This window comes from Saimiri boliviensis, chromosome 6 (genome assembly GCF_048565385.1).
Source record: "Saimiri boliviensis isolate mSaiBol1 chromosome 6, mSaiBol1.pri, whole genome shotgun sequence".
NCBI lineage: Eukaryota > Metazoa > Chordata > Mammalia > Primates > Cebidae > Saimiri > Saimiri boliviensis.
In genome coordinates, this window is record NC_133454.1 from 81,861,510 (window position 1) to 81,887,738 (window position 26,229).

The 26,229-nt window shown below is 45.1% G+C and overlaps 1 protein-coding gene across 11 annotated transcripts in view; it reads left to right on the forward strand.

The window, feature by feature from the left end:
- The window catches only part of MICAL2 (microtubule associated monooxygenase, calponin and LIM domain containing 2), a 252,739-nt gene that overhangs the window by 53,118 nt on the left and 173,392 nt on the right, over positions 1–26,229 (forward strand). The window lies entirely within an intron of this gene.

Below are 26,229 nucleotides of genomic sequence, written 5' to 3' on the forward strand. Positions count from 1 at the left end.
TGGGTAAGGTGCTTCTTGCTCAGGAATTTTTATGCCTTTCTTGTGAGGAGGAACAAAGACATTTCCCATGTGAGGTAACCCACCTCATCAAAACCGCCTGAATGCTGAGGAGTGGAAGATGCATTTGAGAATGCATTGCAAGTACAGACCGTAACTATGTTAGGCTTCTTGAGCTGTGCTTTTCAGAAACCCAGTTCAAAATAGCCACAAACAACAGGGAAGTCATTGACTCATATTAACAGCAAGGTGCAGACACCTTAAGTCTGGACCTTAGCTTGGATGCTCAGATGCTTTGCTCTCTGTTGGCTCCATGCTTCCCTCCTGCTAACAGATTTTTCTCCATGTTTGAAGCCTCTCATTCACATCTTTATAGCTCCATCCCAAAAGGCTGGAATCTTTCTCTTCCAGCTCAATATTAAAAAATCTCAGGAAAGGATTCTGATTGACCCACCTCTGGATTTATGATAGCCAAAGCCAGGGGAACTGGTTACTGTGATTGGTAGTTCTTTGAACCATCACATGACCAACGTGAGGGAGGAGCAGGTCCTTCAAGGATGTGGGAGTGTGAGGCAGATAAACAACAGGTGTCTTTGGCTGGCCATGGTGGCTCACGCCGAGGCAGGTGGACCACTTGAGGTCAGAAGTTCAAGACCAGTCTGGCCAACATGGTGAAACCCCATCTCTACTAAAAATACAAAAAAAAATTAGCAAGGTGTGGTGGTGGGTGCCTGTAGTCCCAGCTATTTGAGAGGTTAAGGCAGGAGAATCACCTGAATCCAGGAGGCAGAGGTTGCAGTGAGCCGAGATCACACCTCTGCACTCCAGCCTGGATGACAGAGCGAGACACTATTTCAAGAAAGAAAGAAAGAGAGAAGGAAAGAAAGAAAGAAGGGAGGGAGGGAAGGAAGGAAGGAAGGGAGGGAGAAAAAGAAAAAACCCATATAAAACGGTTGTCCTCTACAGCGACTGTTGATTTGTATTCTGGCCATGGTAGAGGCCCCCTGCATATCACATTCATGTGTGAGTGGTTAATGGCCAGCTCCATGAGGCCAGTGCTTGTACTCCTTGTTGTAAGTCAAATAAAACCCAGGGCAGGGGTCCTCACCTCTTCCAACGTGAATAGACACTGTCTTGCTCACGTACCATGGACAGGCGTCCTTTGGTATAATGGTTTATGCTGAGCGGGAGTCAGGGAAGAAATGCTGGGCCCTTGCATGCATGCGGCTGATTGTTAATGCTAAGCCAGATGACACTGGTTTGTCAGTACCAGGCATAAAGCCAAGCTCCTGGTTAGCCATAGGCAGAGCAGGAATACGTGACATTCAGCCAGAACCCCGACTTTTGTGCTGATGTGGATGCATCTGAGCACCACCTGGCGTGGGTCTGGGCTTAAGCATTTCACAGGCATTTATCAGCCCCTGCCATGGGCTGAGCATCATGCTTCTGCCTCCATGCGACCAGTGAGTATGTGTGTGTATACACACGTGAGTGTGACAGTGGTGAGGGATTGGAGACCAGGATCTATTTGGAGAAGAAGGGCTCTCATGGAAGTGCCAGGGGACAAGGAGGGTGGCCTGAAAGTTCTCTAGAGCAATGGCTCAGGTGCCAGTTGCAAAATCTCACTTGGGAATATTATTTATTATTGATGATTATTTATGAGGGTTTTGTTGCACTGAATATGAATAACTCTTTCCCTGGGAGTGACTCTGTTTGGATAAGAATGAGGGTGAACTGAGGATGAAGCCAAATGAACTCTTTCAGGATTGGTACAGGCTCTGTATTAGGGTAACACCTGGCTCCAGTGTCACACTCAACCGAGTAGTGCCACTGAGGAAAACAACCCAGGAGAATCTGCAAGGTGTAATTTGGTATGGGAAATGCTATAATCACAAAATTGTGGACTCTGCTTATTTTACATATAAATCTTCGATGCTAGAAGGAACTTAGTGTAACAGATGTTATGTGCAGTGTCTGCATTTAACAGGCCGCAAGCAGGGGTCCGGAAAGCTGACGATGGTGGCATTACTGGGATTTGGACTCTGTTTACTGGTTTGCCCTTATATTCTTTTATTTGCTCATTAGCAGGTATTTCCAGTGCCCTGTGCCTTACGAGGCATTTGACAGGGAGGATAGTTTGGAAGATAAACAAGCTGTGGTTTTACTTGAGCTTTCTATAAAGACAGATACATAATTATTTCTGTATTCACTTATTTAATCATTCATGAGGTGAATAGTTACTGAGCAGCTAGTATGTGCCAGGCACTCGACTAGGTATCTAATAGCTCTGTGGCCTTGGGCAAGTTACTTAATATCTCTAGTCCTCAGTAACATTCTCTGTAAAATGAGGATAATAAGAGTAGCTACTTCATGAAGTTACTAAGAGGGTCAAATAAGGTAATGTTTGTAAAGTGTAGAAGGGTGTCTAGCATTCTGGTAAGTGATGAGTAAACATTTAGCCCTTGTTATCATTAATATCTTATGAACTATGAGAAAGGTATATACACTGGTCTGCAGGAGCATAGAAAAGCAAATGACTAACTGTGACAGGGGTAGTCTGGGAATGCTTCCTGGAAGAGGAGGTTTGATGTGGGGCTTGGCAGATGAGTAGGAGTTTGCGGTGTAGAGCTGAGGAAACAGCTAGAGGGAGTGCAAACAGAGAGATTCTAGGAAGAGCGTGTTGCTCTGTAATGGGAAAGGAGGTGTGTGGGGCATGTGGGAGAAGGGTGAAACCCGGAGAGCACAGAGTGGATGGATGGTGGGAAAGGCTGGAGGAGAAGACCTCCTGGTCCAGGCTGTGAACAGAGGGTCTCTGACACGAACAGTGGACCTGGGAAACCAGGAACAATGAGCCCCTGATCCCCAATCCCGTCCAGGGTTCTTTCCACTCCCTGCCCCCCGCCCTCCCACCCCCACACATACAGGACTGCTCAGTAATTACAGGTACAGACCAGGGGGTATTTGCACGTTGTTGCCTTAAAAACTCGCTTGCAGGAAATGACTCATGGACTCTCGTCACTAGCAGGAATTGGGCTAGCCTATGTAATAATCTTGCGTTATCTTTTTGGAAGGATGTGACTGTATTTGATGAGCATCCAGCAGGGTCACCACACACCTTTTGCTCCTGGACTGCTCCCCTGTGTGCAGCCCAGGCCCCGGTTTGTGCTGAGGACCAGCTGGTCCTATGTTCTCCAGCTTCCTCCATAGATTGCAGCAGGGAGGCAGTGAGGCAGGGTGCGAGGCTGTTGGAGGTGGAAGGGGTGACACCAGGAGCAAAGGCTGCTGTCGCCTGGCCTGGATAAGCCTGTCTGACATTCCCCACCTCTGAAGTCATCCGTCATGGCTGCGCTGGCTGATACGGGCAGTTCCAGTCATAACTGATAAAGCAGAAGACGGTCTCTGGGGTGTAAAACTCTGTGCAAGTTGAACAAAAAGCTTACATGAACTCCGGATTTGTCCACTTACCTGACAGTAGACAGCTGGCCCTGATAATTGAACACGTTTCTGAGCCTGGATGGCCAGTCGGGTTGTGTCAGTGACTGCATTTGTTACCACAACTGCACACGGAGTGTGTGGAGTTTGCTTGAGTGTGTATGCTGGGCATTGCGTGGGAGCCTGAGTAAATCCAGTTCGCAGCAATGTCGTCTGGAGAAGAAAACAACTCTCCTGTTTGGCGGTCTTCAGGAAGTGGTTAATCCAGGTTTAGTGTGTTCATTTTATAAATATATTTATAAATAAAGACTTTTTTGTCTTTTTAAGAAAAACCTGGCTAGGTGTGGTGGCTCATGCCTGTAACTTCAGCATTTTGGGAGGCTAAGGTGGGAGGATCGTTCAAGGTCAGGAGTTCCATATTGGGTGACATAGTGAGACCTGGTCTTTTCAGCAAATACGCACACGCACACACACACACCACACACACACATACACTTATACATACATATACACACATAAACACCACATGCACACACATACATACACACATGCACTCATACACACACATACATACACACCACAAACACATATACACACATATACACACATAAACATCACACACACACATGCATACACACATGCACTCATACACATACACACCACACACACATACACTTATACACACATATACACACATAAACACCACACACACATACATACACACCACACATACACTTATACACACGTAAACATCACACATACATGCACTCATACACACACATACATACATACCACACACACATACACTTATATACACCACACACACACATACACACATGCACTCATACACATACATACACACCACACACGTATACACTTATACACACATAAACATCACACACATACATGCACTCATACACACACATACATGCATACCACACACACATACACTTATATACACATATACACACATAAATACCACACACACACACACACAAATACATACACACCACATACATAGGTACACACACACCACACACACCACACACCATACACACATACCCCCCACATACACCACACACGCACTCACATACACACAACACACACACATACACTTATACACACATAAACACCATGTACATACACACATACACAAACACCACACACACTACACATCATACACACATACACACCCCCCACATATACACACACACATACACATACCACACACACACATACACTTATACACATATATACATACATAAACACCACATACACATACACACATACATACACAAATACATATACACCAAACACATACACACACACCACACACACCACCCACCATACACACATACACACCCCACACACACACACCCCACACACACATACACATACACACATACCACACAGCCACCACACACGCTAAACACATACATATTTCTTTATGTATACATATATTTCTTTAAATATGTATATATAAATATATACATATGTAGTTCTTTAAATATGTATATATAAATATATATTTATATCCCCTATACTTATCTATATATTTCCATGTATATATTTCTTTATATATAATTTTTTTTTTCTTAATAAGGAAAAGTTTCTTTGAAAAAAATGCCTGCTCATGATAAGATATAACTCAAGTAGGATAAGAAAATATAGGGTGAGACCTGACAAGTGGGACCAACACAGTGAGGCCATGTCTCCACAGAACAGTGCGTTTTCATTAGCCGAGTGTGGTGCGCCCCGCCATGCCTGTGGTCCCAGCTACATGGGAGGCTGAGGTGGATGGATCGCTTGAGCCCAGGTCGAGGCGGCAGTAAGCTATGATTGCGCCACAGGACTCCTGCCTGGGCAACAGAGCAAGACCCTGTCTCAAAAATAGAAAAGAAAAGAAAAGAAAAGACAGTGTGGATCTGAGCCTAAGCGAAGCTAATTTAAAAAAAAAGGTGGGGAGAGAAAATGTAGTGTGGAAGAAGTCTCTTCTCTCCATTCCCCGTTTTCCTTCCTAGAGGCAAGTACGCTCCCACTTTCGTGCGCCCTTCCTGAAAATCTCTACGTATTTGTGGATGTGTTTTGTGGATGCCTGCACTGCTCCCTTTATTTTCTTAATGGAAAAAAAACTACACATTATTTTCTGTACTTGTTCTGAACTTTTTTCACTCAAAAATATATCTTCGAGATTGCTTCATCTCAGTAGGTGTGGATCTAACCCTTTTATTCATGGCCTTTTATGGTTTCCCATTTTATGGCTAAGTGCAATAGCACAACTTTTTTCTTTTCTTTGAGATGAAGTCTCACTCTGTCACCCAGGCTGGAGTGCAGTGGTACAAACTCGACTCTCTGCAGTTTCTCAGGTTCAAGCGATTCCCCTGCCTCAGCCTCCCAAGTAGCTGGGACTACAGGCATCCACCACCATGCTTGGCTAATTTTTGTATTTTTAGTAAAAAACGGAGTTTCACCGTGTTGGCCAGGCTGCTCTCGAACTCCTGACCTTGTGATTCGCCCGCATCGGCCTCCCAAAGTGCTGAGATTACAGATTACAGGCATGAGCCATCGTGCCTGGCCTATACCACAATTTCTTTATCTTAGTTTATTTCCAGTCTGTTGCCATTTTCAACAGTGCTGCAGTGCATTTCCTTAACCACACTTGTTTGTGTACATGTGAAATTGTGAGGCAAAGGGTATGTGTGCTACGTTTACAAATTGTAGGCATTGTCAGATTCTCCTCCCTGGAGTGGATACTCCTACCAATAGTGCAAGGGAGCAACAAGAAGAGTCCTTCTTTAAAAAGAGAGAGCACAGCAAGACGTTGCCTGCTTAGATTTCCTGGGCCTTGCTGAGTGGGCACTGATGGACACCCACTGAGTCCTGCAGCCTGGACTAGGTGACCTTGAACGGGGCCACTGGGTGAAGAGCAGTCCATCAGTGACATGGCAGGGATTACTGCCATCCTTTTCACAAGAGTTTTATTACCACCATCAAACGTTTGCGTGGTGCTTTACCGCTCTCAGCCCAGTTCCATATACATCATTTCATTAAGGGGTTTGCTTTGCCAGTCCCCATTTCTCACTCCTATAATCCCAGCACTTTGGGAGGCTGAAGTGGGCAGGTCCCTTGAGCCCAGGAATTTGAAACCAGCCTCAGCAATATGGCAATATCCCATCTGTGCAAAAAATACAAAAATTAGCTGGGTGTGGTGGTGCATGCCTATAGTCCCAACTACTGGGGAGTCTGAGGGGGCAGGCTGGCTTGAGCCTGGGAGGTCAAGGCAGCCGTGAACCGTGATTGTGCCACTGCACTCCAGCCTGGGCGAAGAACAAGACCCCATCTCAAAAAAAAAAAAAAAAAGTTGCTGTATCAGCAAAAGTGAATGCGCTTTAAGAGAAGAGCGCATATAAGTGTATCAAATTGAATGCACTTATATTTCTCTTGAAAATTTCCTCAAATGATGGGAACCTTTTGGGCCCTGGCCCATAGAGGATCTGTCCTGTTAGTGCTGAACTGGGGCCTGGCCTGGCTAACTTGTTCTCTTTATGATTCAGTTCAAGCAGACATCACCTCCTCCTGAGAGCCTTCTGGACCATCTCCTCCCCACTGCCTCCTCTTATTCCATCCCCAGTCTGGGTGTGGTGCCCCAGTGGGCTCCTAGATTCTCTGGTCCTGTTGCTATCTTGCTGCTCAGTGCCCCACATTGATTGCCTTGTCTCTTTCCCACTTGACTGTGAGCTCCCTAAGGACAGGGAGCATGCCTAGCTCATCCCTGGGTCTCAAGCCCCCAGCACAGGGCTTGACTCAGGGAAGAGGCACAGGGTTAGAGGAGTGGACTCTGTGGCTCAAAGGGCTTCTTTCTTGAGCTGCACTGTGTGAGCCTCAGTATTTCCGAGCTTTGATGGTGGGTTTGCAGAAGACAATACCAGACAATCCTTTCATTTCCTTATTTAAGCATCTGCCCAAGTTTGTATCTGAGCATTCCCTCCTTGTAGGGTGGGGATGGTGGCCACAGCCCTGTCTGGGCTTTGACTAGCATCTGGCTGCCCATGGAGCTTTCAAAAGAGACGGGAAGTTAGCCAATATAGGCTTGTGAAGCTGGAAGAAAACTGAGCCTCCCTTTTCTTGGAGAAAAAAAGAAAACCCTCTTGCAGCTCCTGGCCCACCCAGGGTTGTATAAGGCCCTAGGGAGTCTCTGGCCGGGATTATCCAAATAAATGTGTATCTCTGGGCAGAGAAAAAGGAAACCATGAAGCAGTTTAACACTCTCCTTCCCAGACTGAAAGGTAAACCCTGGCTTCCCTCTTCCTTGCTCATTGGAGACTTCTGCTCTGCTTTGATTATTTTCCCACAGTTAAAAATATCTTTGCAATCAGTGTATTCCTTGACCAGAGAAGTGTTCCACTTGGTGTGAATATATCTGTTTATCTCCTACTCAACAGGGTGGGGTACCAGACTGAGTTCATCCTCTTGCCACAGGGAAGTCCTGGGCAGTTCACTGAGCCTGATTCTGACTCTCAGGTGATTCTCCCGGGCTGATTTTGTAAGATGGCATTCAGCTGCCAGTAACTCAGACACTGACCAGAGATGAAAACAAATAGGGGCTTATTTTTTTAAGGAAAAGCTGGGAGAGAGGTGATGTCTGGAGCAGGCGTCCCCAAACTTTTTACACAGGGGGCCAGTTCACTGTCCCTCAGACCGTTGGAGGGCTGCCACATACTGTGCTCCTCTCACTAACCACCAATGAAAGAGGTGCCCCTTCCTGAAGTGCGGCGGGGGGCCGGATAAATGGCCTCAGGGGGCCACATGTGGCCCACGGGCCATAGTTTGGGGACTCCTGGTCTGGAGGTTCAGTAGCTGTATTCTCTAATTTTCTAGGCTAGTGCTGCCCAATAGAAATATAATGTAAGCCCATATATAATGTTAAACTTTCTATTACCCACATTTTAGAAATATAAAGAAGTATTGAAATTGTAATAATATATTTTATTTAACCTAATACATCCACAGTGTTATTTTAACATGTAGTAAATATAAGAAATGAGATATTTTGCTTTTTTATATTACATTTCTGAAATACTGTGTGTTTTACAGCTCATCTCAGTTAAGTCTAGCCACATAGCAAGTGCTTAATAGCCACACGTGGCTAGTGGCTGTCAAATTGGACAGTGCAGCTTTTCCTCATGCTTGTCACTTTGTAGTTACAAGGTGGCTGCCATAGCTCCAGCCATCACATTTGCTTGCAAAACAGGAAGAAAGTAGAAGGGGTTGCTCTAACTCAGGTGTCCCCAAACTTTTTACACAGGGGCCAGTTCACTGTCCCTCAGACCGTTGGAGGTCTGCCACATACTGTGCTCCTCTCACTGACCACCAATGAAAGAGGTGCCCTTTCCTGAAGTGCGGCGGGGGGGCCGGATAAATGGCCTCAGGGGGCCCACCGGCCGTAGTTTGGGGACGCCTGCTCTAACTGCATACATCTCTTTATCATGTAGGCAAGAGTGTTCCCTCCCAGAAATTCTATTAAAATGTAAGCTCCATAAGCACAGGAGTTTTTGCCTGTATGTTCTCAGCTCATTCCCCAGCACCTAAGATAATGCCTGACACATAACAGGTATTTGCCTCAGGTCGAGTTTTGAAGAAAAGCAGATGCTGACTAGGTGTCTGGAGTGCAAGGGGTTCATTAGCAATCAACACCTGTGAAGGGAATGAGGAAGACAATGACTGAGCTGAGGAAGAAGTCAAATTGTGTCCAAGAGAACCAGATGTTGGCGGGTTCAAGCAATTAGGTCTTTTCCTACTTGGCCTTTCATTAAGTGAGTTTTGCAAGAAGCAGGTGGGAGACAATACGGTTCTCAGTGGATATTAGTGTTGTAGGGCTTTCTCCCTAGTTCAGGTAAAAGTTGGGTTCTTGTCACACGGCCATGAAAGATTAGGCTCACAGACACTTTGAAGGGTGAGAAAAATAGTACTTACTGGGCAAAAAGGAAAAAAAATCTTAGCAAAGTGAGAGAGGTTCCTATTAACAGGCCCCCATCTCACAGATTGAATCCCAGGTACCACCTGGAACGGGAGAGGCCAGGCTCCTCCTGCTGCTAATGGCACAAAGTTCCTGAGGTCCCACCCGCTCCTCCCAGTGCACAGGCCGGTCAGAGGTTCTCCGGGGACCTCTTTATACTTGGCTGTCTCATTAGGATGGTCAACTATAAGCTACCAGCTCTCCATATAACAGGTACTAACATATATCCCCATACAAATATTGAAATATATAACATGCATAGTTATAGAAATAGATACTTGAGTTGTAAATATAATCATATATACATGTTTTTATGTATTTATATAAAATTATATTACATTAAAAAGATACTTCAAACTTTTATGCAGCTTCTTAGAAAGATAAACTGAGTCTATTATAATTTCAGAGGCTGCTCGGAGCCTTCAGCTATATGTGACAGATTTTACTGCAAACCAGCATATTCTACACCTCCTGCTGTCGGTCTGACCGTCTTAAGAGATAAAAATACAGGGTAGCAAGGTACACCAAAGGCTGGTCTATGGGAAATCTGCAGTGGAAAGATTTTATCCTCAGGACCCTTTCTGCAGGGGATAGCTGTCTAAATCTGAGGAACGTAGAGGGGGAGATTCTTTTAAGTTCGAATCTATAAGATTTAAGTCCAGGGGAAGTTTCGTGTCCCCTTCCAGCCCAGGAGAACATGCTGACGTCTACGTGCAGCTGCTTGGTGCTCCTCTCTAGCTTTAGGAAAATGAGCTCTAGCATTTACTCTTAGAGCCCCTGCTGCATTCCCAATGTGTCTTTTGAAATAGTGGTAAAATATGTGTAACAAATTTGTCATCTCAACCATTTTTAAGTGTACAATTAATTCAGCGGCATTAATTACATTATGGATGATGTACAACTATCACCACTTCCTGTTTCCAAAGTTTTTCCCATCTCCAAATAGAAACTCTGTAACCATTACACACAACTCACTCTTCCCCTCTTCCCTTAGCCCCTGGCCGCCTCTCATCTTTCTGTCTGTGTAAATTTGTCCATAATATTTCATGTAAGTGGAATCATACCATCTTTGTCTTTTTGTGCTTGGTTTGTTTCACTTATCATAATACTTTCGAGGTTTGCCCATGTGGTCGCATGTCAGAATTTCATTCTTTTTCAGTCTTAATAATATATTTAACTGAAGATATCCAAATGATAATCATTTTAGCATGTAATCACTATGAAATTATTTAAAGCTATTTTACATTTTTTGGGCTAAGATTTTGATATCTGGTGTGTATTTTACGGAACATCTCGTTCAGACGCTAAATTTTAATCAATCTGTATTTAAATTTTATAAAACTTACACTTGAAAAAGTAGATTTACATATCCAAGTTATTCCAATCATGTTTAAAACTTTTCCACTAACTGAATTGAGTTTGGGTTTTTCTTCCCAGCAAAATGTGGTAAAATGTACATAACATACAATTTTATCTATTTGAAAATATGTCATTCAGTATCATGAGGTACACTTACATTGTTGTACATCCATTACTATCATTCATCTCCAGAACCTTTTCCATCTTGCAAAAATGAAACTCTGTACCCATAATCAGTAACTCCCCACTCCTCCCCACCCACAGCCCCACGTGCCACCATTCTACTTTCTGTCTCTAGAGTTTCGTTTAAGTGGAATTACACAGTAATTCACACCTGCAGTCCCAGCACTTTGGGAGGCCAAGGTGAGCAGATCGCTTTAGCTCAGGAGATTGAGACCAGCCTGGACAACATGACAAAATGCAATTTCTACAAAAAATTAGCCTGACGTGGTAGCATGTGCCTGTAGTCTCAGTGGGAGGCTGAGATGGGAGGATCGCTTGGGCCTGGGAGGTCGAGGCTGCAGCAAGACGAGATCATACCTCTGTATTCCAGCCTGGGCAACAGAGTAAGACTCTGCTTTAAAACAATCATTTTAAGTGTCTGCTACATACCAGGCACTAGGGACATAGTAGTAAAGAAAACAGGCCAGGCACAGTGGCTCACGCCTGTAATCCCAGCATTTTGGGAGGCCAAGACAGGTGGATCACCTGAGGTCAGGAATTCAAGACCAGCCTGGCCAACACAGTGAAACCCCGTCTCTACTAAAAATACAAAAATTAGCCAGGCGTGGTAGTGAGCGCCTGTAATCCCAGCTACTTGGGAGGCTGAGGCAGAACAATTGCTTGAACTTGGAAGGCAGAGGTTGTAGTGAGCCGAGATGGCACCACTGCACTCTACAGTGCAGTGACAGAGTGACAGAGCAAGACTCCAGCTCAAAAAAAAAAAAAAAAAAAAAAGCAGACAAAATTCCTGTCCTCTTGGAGTTTATGTTCTTATCAGTGAGAGAGAAAGAGAGAGAGAGACAATAAACAAATGTGTGTGGGGTGTCTGTGTGTGTGTGTGTGGAGGAGAGGTGGGCTGCTGTTTGATGTAGGATGTCCTGGGAAGGCTTCTAGACGTTGGTGACCTTCGAGCAGAGCTGTAAGGGAGCAAGGTCAGTAGTGTGCCGTCTTAGAGGAAAGTGAATGCTAGACGAGGGAGCAGCAGGTACAGAAGTGCTGACGAGCAGGTGTACTCAGGATGTTCTGGAAGCAGCAAGGAGACCTATGTAGCTGGAAGGAGCCCAGCTAGGGTGGTAAGAGACGGGCCAGAGAGAGACAGTTCGACCTTGAAACTCTTCCAAGGACTTGGGCTTCTACTTTGCCTGAGATGCACAGCCACAGGAGACTTCTGAGTGGAAAGTGACGTGACTTCCTCAGGGAAGGAACGGTGAAATCTTGGGGATGAAAAACGTAAAGAAAGACTAGGGTCTCTCCCATCTGTGAGTCACAACCGTCTCAGGCCTAAGGAATTTATCGCATCCTGTGCCCGTCGTGTCTTAGAGGAGCTGCCCACTCTGTCATCAAAAACCAGCAGATCAGGGACAGCTGAAGCCAGCCTCACTGCCAAGGTTAGGGCAGACCTGGCCATTCTGATTTCAAGTCTTTTTGAAAGAAAAATACCTTCCTGAGTATGCAGGGTACTTAACACTATCCATAACTTACTGTGTGATCTTGTATCTTGGAGCCTCTGATTCTTCACCTGTGAAATGGGAAGAATAATCACGGTAAAACTGCCTGTTATCTCATAGGGCTGGGGTAAAGGCTATAGGAGAAAACACACGTGAAACATATAAAGTGCCGGCAACTGGTAGTCACCTCCTTCTACTTCTTGAAACTATCCCCTTGCTTTTTGTGACGTGACTTTTTTTTTACATAAAATGTACAGTTTTAACCATCTTTAAGTGTACAGTTCAGTGGCAATACATTTTTGTGCAGCCATCACCAACATTCATCCCCAGAACTTTTTTCATCTTGTAAAACTGAAACTCTACCCATTCAACAATAACTAATAATTCTCCCCTCCCCTCAGCCCTTGGCAACTACCATTCTACTTTCTGTCTCTATGAATTTGATTACCGAAGTATCTCTTATGAGTGGAATCATATAGTATTTGTCCTTTTGTGACTGTATTATTTTACTTAGCATAATGTCTTCAAGATTCATTCATGTTGTAATGTATGCCTGAATTTCCTTTTTTAGGGCTGAATGTTATTCCATTGTATACATACACCACATTTGTTTATCTGTTCACTCATCAATGGATACAAGTTATTACTATGAACTTTTGGTTATTGTGAATAATGCCACTATGGACACACACACACACACACACACACACACACTTCTTCATATACAGTATGCCCAGAAGTGAAGTTGCTAGGTCAAATGGTTATTCCCTTTTTACTTTTTTGAGGAACTGTGCTACTGTTTTCCAGAGTAGTTCTACCATTTTACATTCCTACTGGCAATGTCCAAGGGTCCAGTTTTCTCCACATCCTTACCACACTTATTTTTTTGTTTTTTATAGTAGACATCCTAATAGGTGTGAGTAATCGGTGTGAGGTGGCATCTCATTGTGGTTTTGATTGGCGTTTCCTTAATGATTAGTGATGTTGAGCATCTTTTCTCGTGCTTATTGTCTGCTCATAAGTCTTCTTTAGAGAAATGTTTATTCCGGTCCTTTGCTTATTTTTGAATCAGGTTTTTTGTTTTGTTTTTGTTGACTTTTAAGAGTTCTCTGTATATTCTGGCTATTGACTCTTTGTCAAATAAGAGATTTGCAAATATCTTCTCCCATTCTGTGGGTTATCTTTCTATTGTGTTGACAGTGTCTTTCGTTGCACAAAAGTTTTAAATTTTGATGAAGTCAAATTTGTCTATTTTTCTATTTGTTGCCTGTGGCTTTGGTGTTATGTTCAAGAAATCATTCCCACATTACTGTCATGAAGCTTTTGCCCTGTGTTTTCGTCTAGGAGTTTTTAGTTTCAGCTCTTTCAATTAGGTCTTTCATCCATTTTGATTAATTTTTGTATGTGGTGTGAGGTACAGGGATGGCACAACTTTTCTGATTAATTTTTATGAGTCTTCCTCATGCTTTTTTGTTCTTTTCTGTAGTACATATTGGGTGTCTGAGGTTTGTCGCCAACTCCTTTTGTTTCTGCTAGGCCTGCTTTCTCAGGAATTCTCAGCTACACTTGCCTGTCACCCTCATGAAGATGATTCTCCACATTTCTATTTCTGGCATGTACCTCTCTCTTGAGCCCCATGACCCCATTGAAGTAATCTGATATTGTGAAATATATATATATTTGGTCTTCTCCCCTTGGAATCTCCAAGGTGATAAGCATGTCCTTTGCATGCTAATGAGATGCCTGGTGGCTGCAACCCATACACAGCTTCAGGACGGAGGCTGCTGTCTGAAAGGCCAAGCCAGTGTCCAGGGAGGAGAGAAGGGCTGAAGGCTAACTCGCGCACCAATGGCCAGTTATTTCCTCAGCTGTGCCTACATGATGACGCTGCCATAAAAACCCAAAAGAACTGGGTTCAGGGATCTTCTAGCTGAACGTGTGGTGGCGACTGGGGGTGGTGTGTTCAGAGAAGGCATGAAAGCTGCTGAAAAACAACAACAACAACAACAACTTTTGTGAACTGTTTGAAGAGGTTTATTCTGAGATAAATAAGAGTGACGGTGGCCCGTGACACAGCCTCAGGAGGTCCCGAGAACATGTGCCAAAAGTAGTTGGGTTGTAGCGTGGTTCTATACATTTCAGAGAGACAGAAATGACAGGCAAAGACATGAATCAATACGTGTAAGGTATGGGGGCAGGCATAGAGGCTTCCAGACTACAGGTGGATTCAGAGACTTTCTGATTGGCAATTGGTTGAAAGAGTTAAGCTTTGCCTGAAGAGCTGAAGTTGGCATACGGAAATGTTTGAGTTAAGATAAAAGGGGTTGTGGAAGCTACGGTTTGTGTTACTAAATGAAGCCTCCGAGTAATAGGAGACTAGATGGTCTCCTTAAGAGAGACTAGATGGTAAACGTCTCTTATCAGACTTTATTATCATTATTGTTACTATCATTTTTTTGAGACAGTATCTTGCTTTGTTGCCCAGGCTGGAGTGTAGTGGCATGATGACAGCTCACTGCAACCTCTACCGCCAGGGCTCAAGGAGTTCCTCTGCCTCAGCCTCCGGAGTAGCTGGGACCACAGGCCCATCTCCTTTCTGCCTCCCACGTGCAATAACACCTTCTTTTGCAGTTCTCTTCATGCTCGTTCCCTGCTCTTCACCCACACTGTCCCACCTTGGTTCGGGGACTGGCTGATTTCTTATCCAAGTGATCACAGCTGTCAGCCTCTGAGCTCTCTTTTGGCCTTTCCTACCCTCCAGTCCAGTACTGGCCCCTGCAAAGTCACTCTTCCCAGGCACAGCTCAGATTGTAATTGCTCAAATTCAGAACTCCCAGCGTCTGTGGATTAAAGTTCCAGCTCCATCCTGGCCCAGTGCCCTGTCTGATCAGCCCAGCTCTGCCTCACCAACCTGTTTCCCACAGGCTGCCTTCCAGGCAGGCTCCTGCCCCAGTTCTCAGCCTCTCCTCTGCCTGCCTCTGCCCAGCACTGCAGGCACTTTTGGTGTTCAGTCTGCTGAATCCTGTCCTTGGAGATCCTCCACCTTTGCAGTTCCAGCAGCCTCCACCTCCTTCCACCTCTTACCTTCTCCCCAGCAGCCCAGCCCAGAGTCACACCTAGAAGTTTGCCACTGCCCAGAACTGTCCCACCTAAACTCCCACTGGAAATGCTCTTCTTTAACCATGAGTTGGAGCTGTGGCTTCTCTTACCATGTCACGCTCATGAGACCTGCTGCAAATCCACATTCCCCTTCTTAGCCAATGCCTCCCTGTCCTCCTGATCCACCTGTCTCCCAGGGGGCTTTATTCTTTTGCTCATTTTGGAGCCCACATTGTGCCTTTGCAATCATGTTCAGCCGCTTCTCAGTGCTCCTGATTTCAGGCTGGTGCCACCCAAAGAGACTCTGGTGTCTAATTCTGCGTCCTGCTCTCAAGGGCTGCCTGGCACTGTTCGAGAAAGCCACAGAGCCCAGCTAGTTGGTGTTGTTACCAAGTTATGATAACTTAATGCTGAGCCTCTCAGTGCTGCTGGGACAGGCTTTTCAAAAAATCTAGCCAGTTTCCTGTCTGTTTCAATTCCCACAGCAGCTGTTCCCATCCTTTACCTCCTTCTCTATCTCTTCAGCCCCTTCCCTTTAAGCTGCCATCTGACGTCTCATGAAAATCAATATTATCAGCTCTGTTTCTTCTTTTGTTCTCCACCAAATTCCTGGGGAATGTAATCTCTGTACTCCTGCTCCCATATCTTCACCTTCCGCTTGTCCCCTAACACACCGAAATCAGGCTTCATTCACTTGTGCCAGTAGAAATGCTTTTATTCAGGGCCACTAGAGGCCTCAGGGTTAGCAAAGACCATGAATACCTTGTATTGTCTACTTGACCTCTTTCAGACATTGGACATGGTGGATTGCCATCTCCTTGAAGTTATCTTCTTCTTAAAGAGACACCTTGAGGGCGGGGAGAATGAGGGTTATGCTCCTTTGCAAGGAATTGCAAATCTGAGTTTTAAGAGGTCCAGACTCTTGCAGTGTTTTCATATATATATATATATATATATATATATATATATATATATATGTGTGTGTGTGTGTGTGTGTGTGTGTGTGTGTGTGCGTGCGTGTGCGCGTGTGCGTGTGTGTGTGTGTGAGGAAGATTTCCATGAAGGGCATAACACTGGCCTTTCTTCTGGTGCTGCTGCACGGAGCCACAAGTGTGGGTGACATTGATTTATGATCTCTTATGTTGCAGGAGCCTCTTATATTTTGCCTCCCACATTTATTCTGAAGCTTCTGATCATACCGAGTGACTTATCCCTTGTTAGAGTTTTATAACATCATGATGATATAAAGCTTTTCTGTTTACAGAGAAATTTTGCATCGACTATCTATCTCATTTGATTCTCACAATAACTCTGGGGGTAATAAGGGCTGGGATTATTATCCCCACTTTACAGATAAGGAAACTCAGGCTACATTGGGTTAAGGGACTTGCCTAGAATTTCATGGGGATAGATGGAAGAATGCAACGGTGTTCAAAACCAGCAGTCCTAGACTTTGGTATCCATTTGCTCAACCTTTGAGGACTTTAGTGGTGAAAGTGACTCTGGGAAAGAGGTGAGATACATTGTATTTTCCAGTACACTACTTCTTCAACAGTTAATCTTGGGTGATAAGGATACAGAGAGGGCTCAGATATTATTTTTACCTTTATTTTCCTTTTTTTTTTGAGATGGAGTTTTGCTCTTTCACCCAGGCTGGAGTGAAATGGTACAGTCTCAGCTCACTGCAATATCCACCCCCTAGGTTCAAGTGATTCTCCTGCCTCAGCCTCCCAGATAGCTGGAATTTTAGGCACCCACCATCGTGCCTGGCTAATTTTTGTATTTTTAGTAGAGACAGGGTTTCACCATGTTGCCCAGTCCAGTCTCAAACTCCTGACCTCAGGTAATCCACCCGCCTCAGCCTCCCAAAGTGCTAGGATTACATGTGTGAGCCACCACGCCTGGCCTATTCTTACCTTTATTTTCAAAAGAAATTCTGTCAGAAATAATTAAGGAGGGCAACAGCATTATTTTTTATTTATGAATGTCTGATTTTAGAATTTCACCTTTGAGTGTTTATTAGAAATTCTCAATTAATGTCCTAGTACTATGAATTTGATGGATTTAGTAGTTTCTTGTTTTTTTTTTGTTTTTTTTTTTTTTTTTTTAAACAGAGTCTTACTGTCACCCAGGCTAGAGTGCAGTGGCGTGATCTTGGCTCATTGCAACTACCTCCTGGGTCCAAATGATTCTCCTGCCTCAACCTCCCAAGTAGCTGGAATTATAGGTATATACCACCATACATGGCTAATTTTAGCATTTTTAGTGGAGACAGGGTTTCACCATCTTGACCAGGCTGGTCTCGAACTCCTGACCTTGTGATCTACCCGCCTTGGCCTCCCTTGGATTACAGGCATGAAACACCACACCTGGTTGGATTTAGTAGTTTCCAATTTGGGGTTAAGGATGGCATTTGTAGCCTTATATCAGCTTCAGTGTCTAATTTATTTTGTTTATGTGAACTCAAAATCCATCCAGCCAAGAAGAGAATTTCAAGTGGTTTTTTTAACAGCTTACTTTGCAATCCCTTCAATTACAATAATCTATAAACTTGAACATGCAGTAGGTAGATGTTTTTAATTTGTTTTAAGATTGAACCTTGAGACCAAACTTTTCTGCTTTGTAAGATCAAGACAGTTTCAGCCACTTCAAAGAATGGTTATCAGTAGGGCATGCATTGGTGTAACAGGGGCCTGCAATATTATAATATTCAATAAATCACAACTGTCCCTTTGTTCTACAGGTTGAAGGAAAACATTGACAACTGTCCCCCATGCTGGGGATTCATGGTAGCGCTGGTCTGGTACAGGGATTTTTAATTTTCAGGGTTTTGTGAACTTGAATGAAGAAAAATCCCTTTATTATTACTGACCTCTGACTGAAATGTAATATATCGCCCAATGATAGGGACACCGTAGGCAACAGATTTGTATTAGGAGTGCCTGTGACTTCATCGCTAATGGAAATCACAGATATTTTCACTTCTTCTTGCAGATAATCTCAAGCTAGGATTTACACTTATAACTAGAAATTATTGTAAGCAAATAGTTATTGAAATTATTGTAAGGTGTTAGACCTACAACTAGATCTTGTTACTTACTGTTAGATACGCCAATTGTGTTAATGTTTTGTTTCATGCATTTAAAGAAAATATTCTGAGAAAGTGTCCATAGGTTTTACCAAGCTATTGAGATGGTCTGTGGCATCAAAATGGTTAAAGACCCCTGTTCTGATGCCGTGGAGCTGTGGTAGAGGGGTTAGGAGGCCTGTGGGACCTGCCAGTGTGGGGAGTTGCTGGAAAGAGCTTGGAAGAGATCAGGGTCAAATCTCTCCTCCTCTGCTTTTTAGTTTTGTGACCCGGAGCCAATTACTGGCCTGAGACTGAATTTCCACATCTGTAAAACAGCAATATTCCAACACACCTTAGCTGTTTTAACACACGCATGAAGCCATTCCTAGGTAAATTCCTCTTTACCTTCCTCCCAACTCTGTTCTGTTTCCTCCTGTAGGATATGAGAGGTTTTAGTAGATGGTCTCTCTAAGGTCTTTTAAATGCATCGTGATTCTACATTTTTCTTTTAATTAAGGCCACACCACACAGTCTGTTGTTAAGTCAGAGGTGGTATTGCAGTGCCTCCGTGGATGTCTGTAAATCTTCCCTTCCCGGAGCCGCAGCGAGCCATTCAAACCCTTCCTGACCCTCCCACTGTTCACCTTGGCTCTCCCTGGCTCACCTCCAGCCTGAGCTCATGGGTTGGGAATGCGTAGGCTGATCCTCTGCTCACTGGAGTGCTTGCAAGAGGGCCTTGGGGTAACACGTTCTGAGACCAATTCCTACACTGTTTGCATCAGTTGATAGCAGGCCTGGGAAACCCATTAATCATTGTCCTCAGTGGCTCTGCAGACCCATGTTTGTTCTCACTGCTTCTCTATCTGCTGTTCCAAGCCAACTGTTCTGAGATGGAAAATGCAGCCTATTGTTGTCTTGGTGGAAAGGCGCTAAAATGATGGGATACTTTTCTTTATACAGGAAGTTAGGAGTATGTGGGGTGGGGGAAATGGCTCAATGCCTTCATGAAACCATATCCTGACTCCTTTTTTTTTTTTTAATCCTGAATCAGAAAAGTTTTTGTGGTCACTGGGTTCAGATGTAATGCGTTTTGTGGTTTTGTTGCCTGGTCATTTAACTGACCTGGGTCCCGGAATCATGTTCTATTTCAACTCAATTTTCAGAGTGGGTGAACACGTATGGTGTGCCCAGCTGACTGCTGCATTGCTCATTAAAATGATTGCCAGACTCTCGGCCCGATGGGCATCTCTCTGCACTCAGCATGTCCTCCTCCATGTCCTGGTCCGGACATAGAGCCTCCACTCCAGCTCAGAGCCCAGATTCTAACCTCCAGTGCCCCTCTCAGGCCCACAAGAGAACTGAGTGTAAGGAAACAGTTGTTTCTGAGACTGAGCTGAGCCAAGAGAGGTGGATGGTGCATTTAGGCTCTTAAATATCACTGGTAGGATTCTGGCTAGGGACTGTGGAGGTGAGAGGGTCGCTCTTCCTTCAGGACGTCGGAGAGGTAGGTGTGCTATGAATTATAGACTGTCCTTGAAGCTCTCATTTCTTTTCAAGCCACAGAGTAAGACAGTGGTGTGGCACAGGGCCTGACAGCATGGTCTTTGGGGTCAGACCAACCTGGGTTTGCATCCCACTAATGGCTGGGTGGCTTTTTTTTTTGACAGGGTCTCACTCTGTCGCCCAGGCTGGTATGCAGTGGCAGTCTCAGCTCACTGCAACCTCCACCTCCCGGGCTCGAGCGATCCTTCCACTTCAGCCTCCTAAGTAGCTGGGACCACAAGTGTGTGCCCCCATGTTTGCCTAATTTTTGTATGCTTTTGCAGAGATGGGGTTTTGCCATGTTGCCCAGGCTGGTCTTGAATTCCTGAGTGAAGCAATTCACTCAACTTCGTTTCCCAAATTGCTGGGACTACAGGTGTGAGCCACCATGCCAGGCCTTGACTGTGTGACCCTAAGCATGTTACTTAAACTCTCTGTGCCTCAGTTTCCTTAATTGTAAAATGATAGTAGTCTCCAACTTTGAGGGTGATTTTGAGGCCTGGATAAATTAATATGTGTAAAGCACTTAGAACAGTGCCCAGCATAGAGGAAGATGATTACCTTTGTCATGATTCCTGTTTATCAGAGTGAAAGGACTCTGAGCAGTGGGCTCTCTATCTGGCTGCCTCCCTGCCCTGCAAGCTGCTTGCTGTTCACCATTCTCCTCCTGGTTAAGTACGGGCATCTGCGTCTTCAGAGAGGGCTCCACTGCAGACCCTTCCATAGGCATGCCTGCCCAGAGGCTGCAAATGTGGTGGTCAGCTGCTTCTCTGAAGTTGCAGCCTTGGAGAGGAATCTAAAAAAAATGCCAGCCTCCTGAGTGTCCTGCACGGTCATCTATCCCAGAGAATGTCTGACATTAAGGTTTGTGATGAAGTTAAGCTCTTCTGAGAGATTTCATAAATACATTCCAGATACAGTATTAACCAAGCCCACTGCTGGGCCTTTCTGTATGTTTACTGTCACCAGGAGATTGGGGGAATCATTGTTTCAGCCAGCTGTGGGGAGGGAGTTTGGGTGAGTTTAATTTGGTGGCTAGTAGCAACAGAGGTAACTAACCCATACTGAGCCCTACCGTTTTGAATGTCCCCATCTAGCCTCAGGTGTTGGTGAGGTTATCCCACCACACCGATTGCTTGAAGGAATTGTCAGCTCAGCCTCCTTGTGCTCAGGATCTCTGTAGTTAGCCAGGCCTCCTGAATCTATCTGCCTTATGAGTTTGCATAGCAGGAGGGGAGGAAGCAAGCCTTCATGTAGCCTCGTGAGTTATGAAAAGGCTGATGGCCCAAGGCGGGTGTCCCCGTCTGCCCTCTCCAAGATTCCTCTGGTTCAAATGAGGTGTTTGTAGAAGGCCTAGAATAACAGCTTTCATTCATCAAGACTGGATGGGTAGGTGGATGGATGGGTGGGTGGATGGATGGATGGATGGATGGATGGATAGATGGATGGATCAGTAGGTAGATGGATGGGTGGGTGGCTGGATAGGTGGATGGATGGATGGATGGATGGATGGATGGATAGATGGGCGGATCAGTAGGTGGATGGATGGATGGGTGGCTGGATAGGTGGATGGGTGGATGGATGGACAGATGGACAGATGGATGGATGGATGGATGGATGGATGGATGGATGGATGGGAGGATCAGTAGGTGGATGGATGAGTGGGTGGCTGGATGGATAGATGGACGGATGGGCAGATCAGTAGGTGGATGGATGGGTGGGTGGATGGATGGTTGGGTGGCTGGATGGGTGGATAAGTGGATGGATGGATGGATCGATGTACAGATGGATGGACAGATGGACAGATGGATGGATGGACAGACGGACGGATGGATGGGCAGATCAGTAGATGGATGGATGGGTGGGTGGCTGGCTGGATGGGTGGGTGGGTGGATGGATGGATGGATAGGTGGATGGATGGATGGTGGGTAGATGAATGGGTAGAGTCATGATTGCACTCTTCTAGATGCTGGAGATAAAGCAATAAGCACTTCATAAGCACTGCTGTGATAAAACCCATTCCTGTTGTTCAGTGCTAGAGGGAATAGTGAAGAAGTATACACATTGGCCATTCCAGAGTGCCTTCTCACAAAGAAGATTAGCCTCTTTCCTTATATCCTTTCATCTTGATCCAAGCCACTCATGATTCCTTCCCATCCCCATAACAGAATCTACCCATCTCGAAGCCATCACCTGCTGTATTGCCTGGGGCTGGAAACTGAGCCTCCTAGCAACTTTCTGATGTGTGTTACATGTTACTGTTACCATTTCATGGATGAGCAGACTGAGGCTGGAGGAGACCAGGTGCCTGAAGGGGAGGAGGACTTGAGGGTTTAATTCTTAGTTCTCTGTTAAGTGCTAGTTTTTAGTGTTTTTTGTACTGTACTCCTCACTGCTCCGCTCTTCCAGCAGAGGCGGTGAAGGCGTCTAAGCCCATAGACAGTGTGTAAAAAAGAAGCTCTCGGACCTCTAGAGGCCTGGAGGAAGCCAAGGCGACCCTCTTGTACTCTGTCATGCTTCCTATAAACTGCTTCAAATGAAACCCCAACCCCAGCCTGTGATCGCGTCTTCAGAGTACTGCCAAGGCTTTGAAATTCAACATCCTCTTTGCTACATGTCACATGCTTCCCAGGCACATAGCAGGTGTTCAGCAAAGGAGTCCTGGAACTAGAGGGTTGGCCCAGCAGCTCTGATGGAGCCCCAGCTCTGGGCACTGGTGGGCATTTCCTCTCCACTTAGGCAGGGAGATGACAGCTGTCTTGCCAGCTGCAGGGGGAGGCCTTCCGTTATGAGATTAACTGGCGCCTGCCCTTTTGCTGGAAACTTGTGGGAAGTGGCTGAGAGCTCTCCAGTGCTTAAGAAGTGGGTTTTGGAAAACAAACAAGATCTTGCCTACGCAGGAGTAGGAATGAAGCAAAGGTTAGACATGGCTTTGGGGAGCTTTTTTCTTTTTCTTTTTGGTTTAGTTGAATAACAGCCTAGAAGGAATTCTTCAAGTTGAAAGTGAGCCTTAGTCCCTTTGAAAGTAGGTCCATAAACTTGTGTAGAGGACAATGAGTTCTCTGTGCTTAGAGTAAATTTAATGACAACTATAATTTGTAAAAAGCATTATAATTTACAAAGCCCTTTCCACATGCATTGTATGCGTATATACGTACTATGCGTGACCTTTCTCTTTAAGACTATTTATCCCATGATTTGAGGGTTCCTAGCCAATTTTTTTTAAAAGATTTTTTTTTTTTCCAAAGATGCATAGTCTCTTCACTCTGCCTGTAGGATAGTGGAAAGAACACAGGCAGGCCTCAGTTTACCCAGCTGCAAAACAAGGACAATAGGAGAGTTGGGTCCAGGGAAGGTTTGCCTCTTACAGGCTCAGGAGCCTCCTGGAGTGTGGAGAGTGGGAGCTTAGTTGACTCTGAACACGGTGGGCGGTTCAAGGGCTGCCCGGCACACGTGGTGGGAGCTCCAGACATCAGCTGCAGGAAGGTTCCCTCAGATGCTGCTAGCTCAGAGGATGTAGAGCAGTCTCTTTCTGAAGCCAGGTGGTGAGGCTGAGGCCCACAGGCCTATGGGCAGTTGGGCTGTCCTCCTACACCTGGTTCTCAAGGTGATCTGCCTGTGTCCCTGTCCCCCACTGTGCTAATTCTTGAGTGTAGCCCCTGAGTGGTGACTAGCATTTCCCTCCGTGAATTAGAGAGAACCACGATGTAACCTCTGCCCGAGGCTCCAGCGGGGACCCTGACCCCGTGCCCACTCTGCTCTCCCCTGTGGAGCTCTGCCTCTTCCACTCTCTGTGTGCCCTCCTCTGTCCTCTTCCTGCCTCCATTCATCTTTCCTTTCTCGTCTTCCCTCCTCCGTAATCATGGAGCTGATTGGTTTTAACTGTATTTTATGTTTCTTGCTCCTTACCTCAAACATTAATTCATTAAATGGTCTCATAGTCAAGGGAGAACATCTTTAAGGTTGCTTTATTTGTGAATTATGTGTGTTTCAGTTAGTTTTTTTTTTTTTTTTTTTCTGAATAATTAGTGAAGCATCCCGGCCAGGGTCATTTCTAGGGGTGCTGTCCTCCGTCTCCATCCTTACAGTGGGGAGAGCAACACTTCCTCCTGAAGCAGCAGTGGCCAAATGAGGGACTGAATGCATCCATACGGTGGCAGACCCTGGCTCTTCTACCTGAGTAGGGAAATGTCACTGGTTGCTGAATGCTCCCAGGCAGCAGCCTCAGCTTTTCTGGAACTCACTTGAGATGGACTCAGACACTGTGGTTTTGAAGACTTTGTTTTAGCGGTTCCTTGGGCTGGAATCAGCCCCGTCAGCAGTTGCTGGTGGAGGTGACGGGGTGTTCCCGAGAGTGGATGAGTTATCTACATCTGTCTTACTCCCCAGCTAACTTGCTGGAGGCTGGCAGCTGCCTCCCTGAAAGCCCAGGGTGACTCCCCACTGTGTGTGGGTAGGCTCCCCAGGCCCTCTCCATGGGCTTTCCCTGGCTTTCCCTCCTGCTTTCTTCAGTCCCACCTCAGGCCCTTGCCCCCGGGGTAGGCGGGTTGTTGATAGGGAGGGGCAGTTCCGGGGTGGGGTGGGGAAAGAAAAGCCTGGATGCGAGGACCCCTGAGGTTGTCTGTGACACTCTGCCCACTGGTCAGTGTTGCTTTTGGCCCTCCTCCTGCCCCCATCCATACATATGGCCAGTTCCCTCCTTTTATTCTCCAGCTCTTCGATGTTCAATATGGGAGTCACAAGCCACATGGTTAGGGCACTTGAAACACAGCAAGTCCACAGTGAGCTGTGCTGTAAATGTAAAAATACTCACCTGATTTTAAAGCCTTAGTATAAAAAAAGATGATCAAATATTTTATCAATACATTTCAGACTGATTATGTGTTGAATTTTTGGTATAGAAGATTAAAATATTCAAATTAACTTCCTGTTTCTTTTCACTTCTTTAGAAAAAATGTGGCTCTCAGAAAATTTAAAATTGCATGTGGGGCTCACATTGTATTTCTATTGGGGTGATTCTTAACTGGTGGCTGTGTTGCCTTCCAGGGACATTTGACAGTATTTGAAGACATTCTTTATTGTCTTCAAATGTCAGGATGGTCTTGGGGGAGTGGGCTTGTTGGTACTAGCACCTAGTTGGAAGAGGCCAAGGATGCTGCTAAACATCCTGCAATGCGCAGGATAGGCCCCTGCAACAAAAATTATCTGGCCACAAATGTCAGTAGTGCTGAGGTTGAGAAACCCAGTTCTATTGGGTAGCACTGTTTCACTCTCACTTTTAATGAACCAATCCTCTCTTATTGACTATGACACCAAAATTGGAGGTCTTAGGTCATAGTAGAAAGAGCATAATGGCCAGAGTCAGATACCTGTGACCCTGGGCAGGTTATTTAGCATTTCAGAGCCTCCACTTCCTTATCTGTGAAATGGGCCAATCATACCTACTTTATAGGATTCTCGTTTGGACTAAATAAATAAAATTGAATGTAGCATACCTGATACATGGTTGACCCACTAAATAGAAGTTAGCATTATTGTTAAAATTTATGTCACTCTGTGGACTCTCTGGATCAACTATTAGGATTTCTACACATCTTTTAGATTTTCTATGAGTACCTGACACTCAAGAGATAGAAAACTAAATTCATAATTTTGTACTTTCCCTCCCACTTCCTAAATTTATTCTTCTTTCTGACTTTCATTCTTAGTTCACAGGATCACCATTCATTCCCACTCTGAGAATCGGAGTCAGTTTCACTTCCTCCTTCTACCCTCTAGCCTAAATTTGCAATCTCTTAACCTTCATACTTAAGTGCCTCTCATCCAACCCCTCCTTTACGTCCTTGCCTAGTGGGACCTCTGCACCTACCACGAGTGGCTTCCTGCCAGGTCCTTGCCTCTGCTCTTTCCCAGTCCTCACTATGTATAGAGTTCTTTTGCTCAGAAGCCTTTGGTGTCTTTTTTTTTGCTAAAGTGTGAGTATCCATGGGCAGAAAATGTGACGTGTCTGTCTCTATTTCCCTAGTACCCAATATGATGCCTAG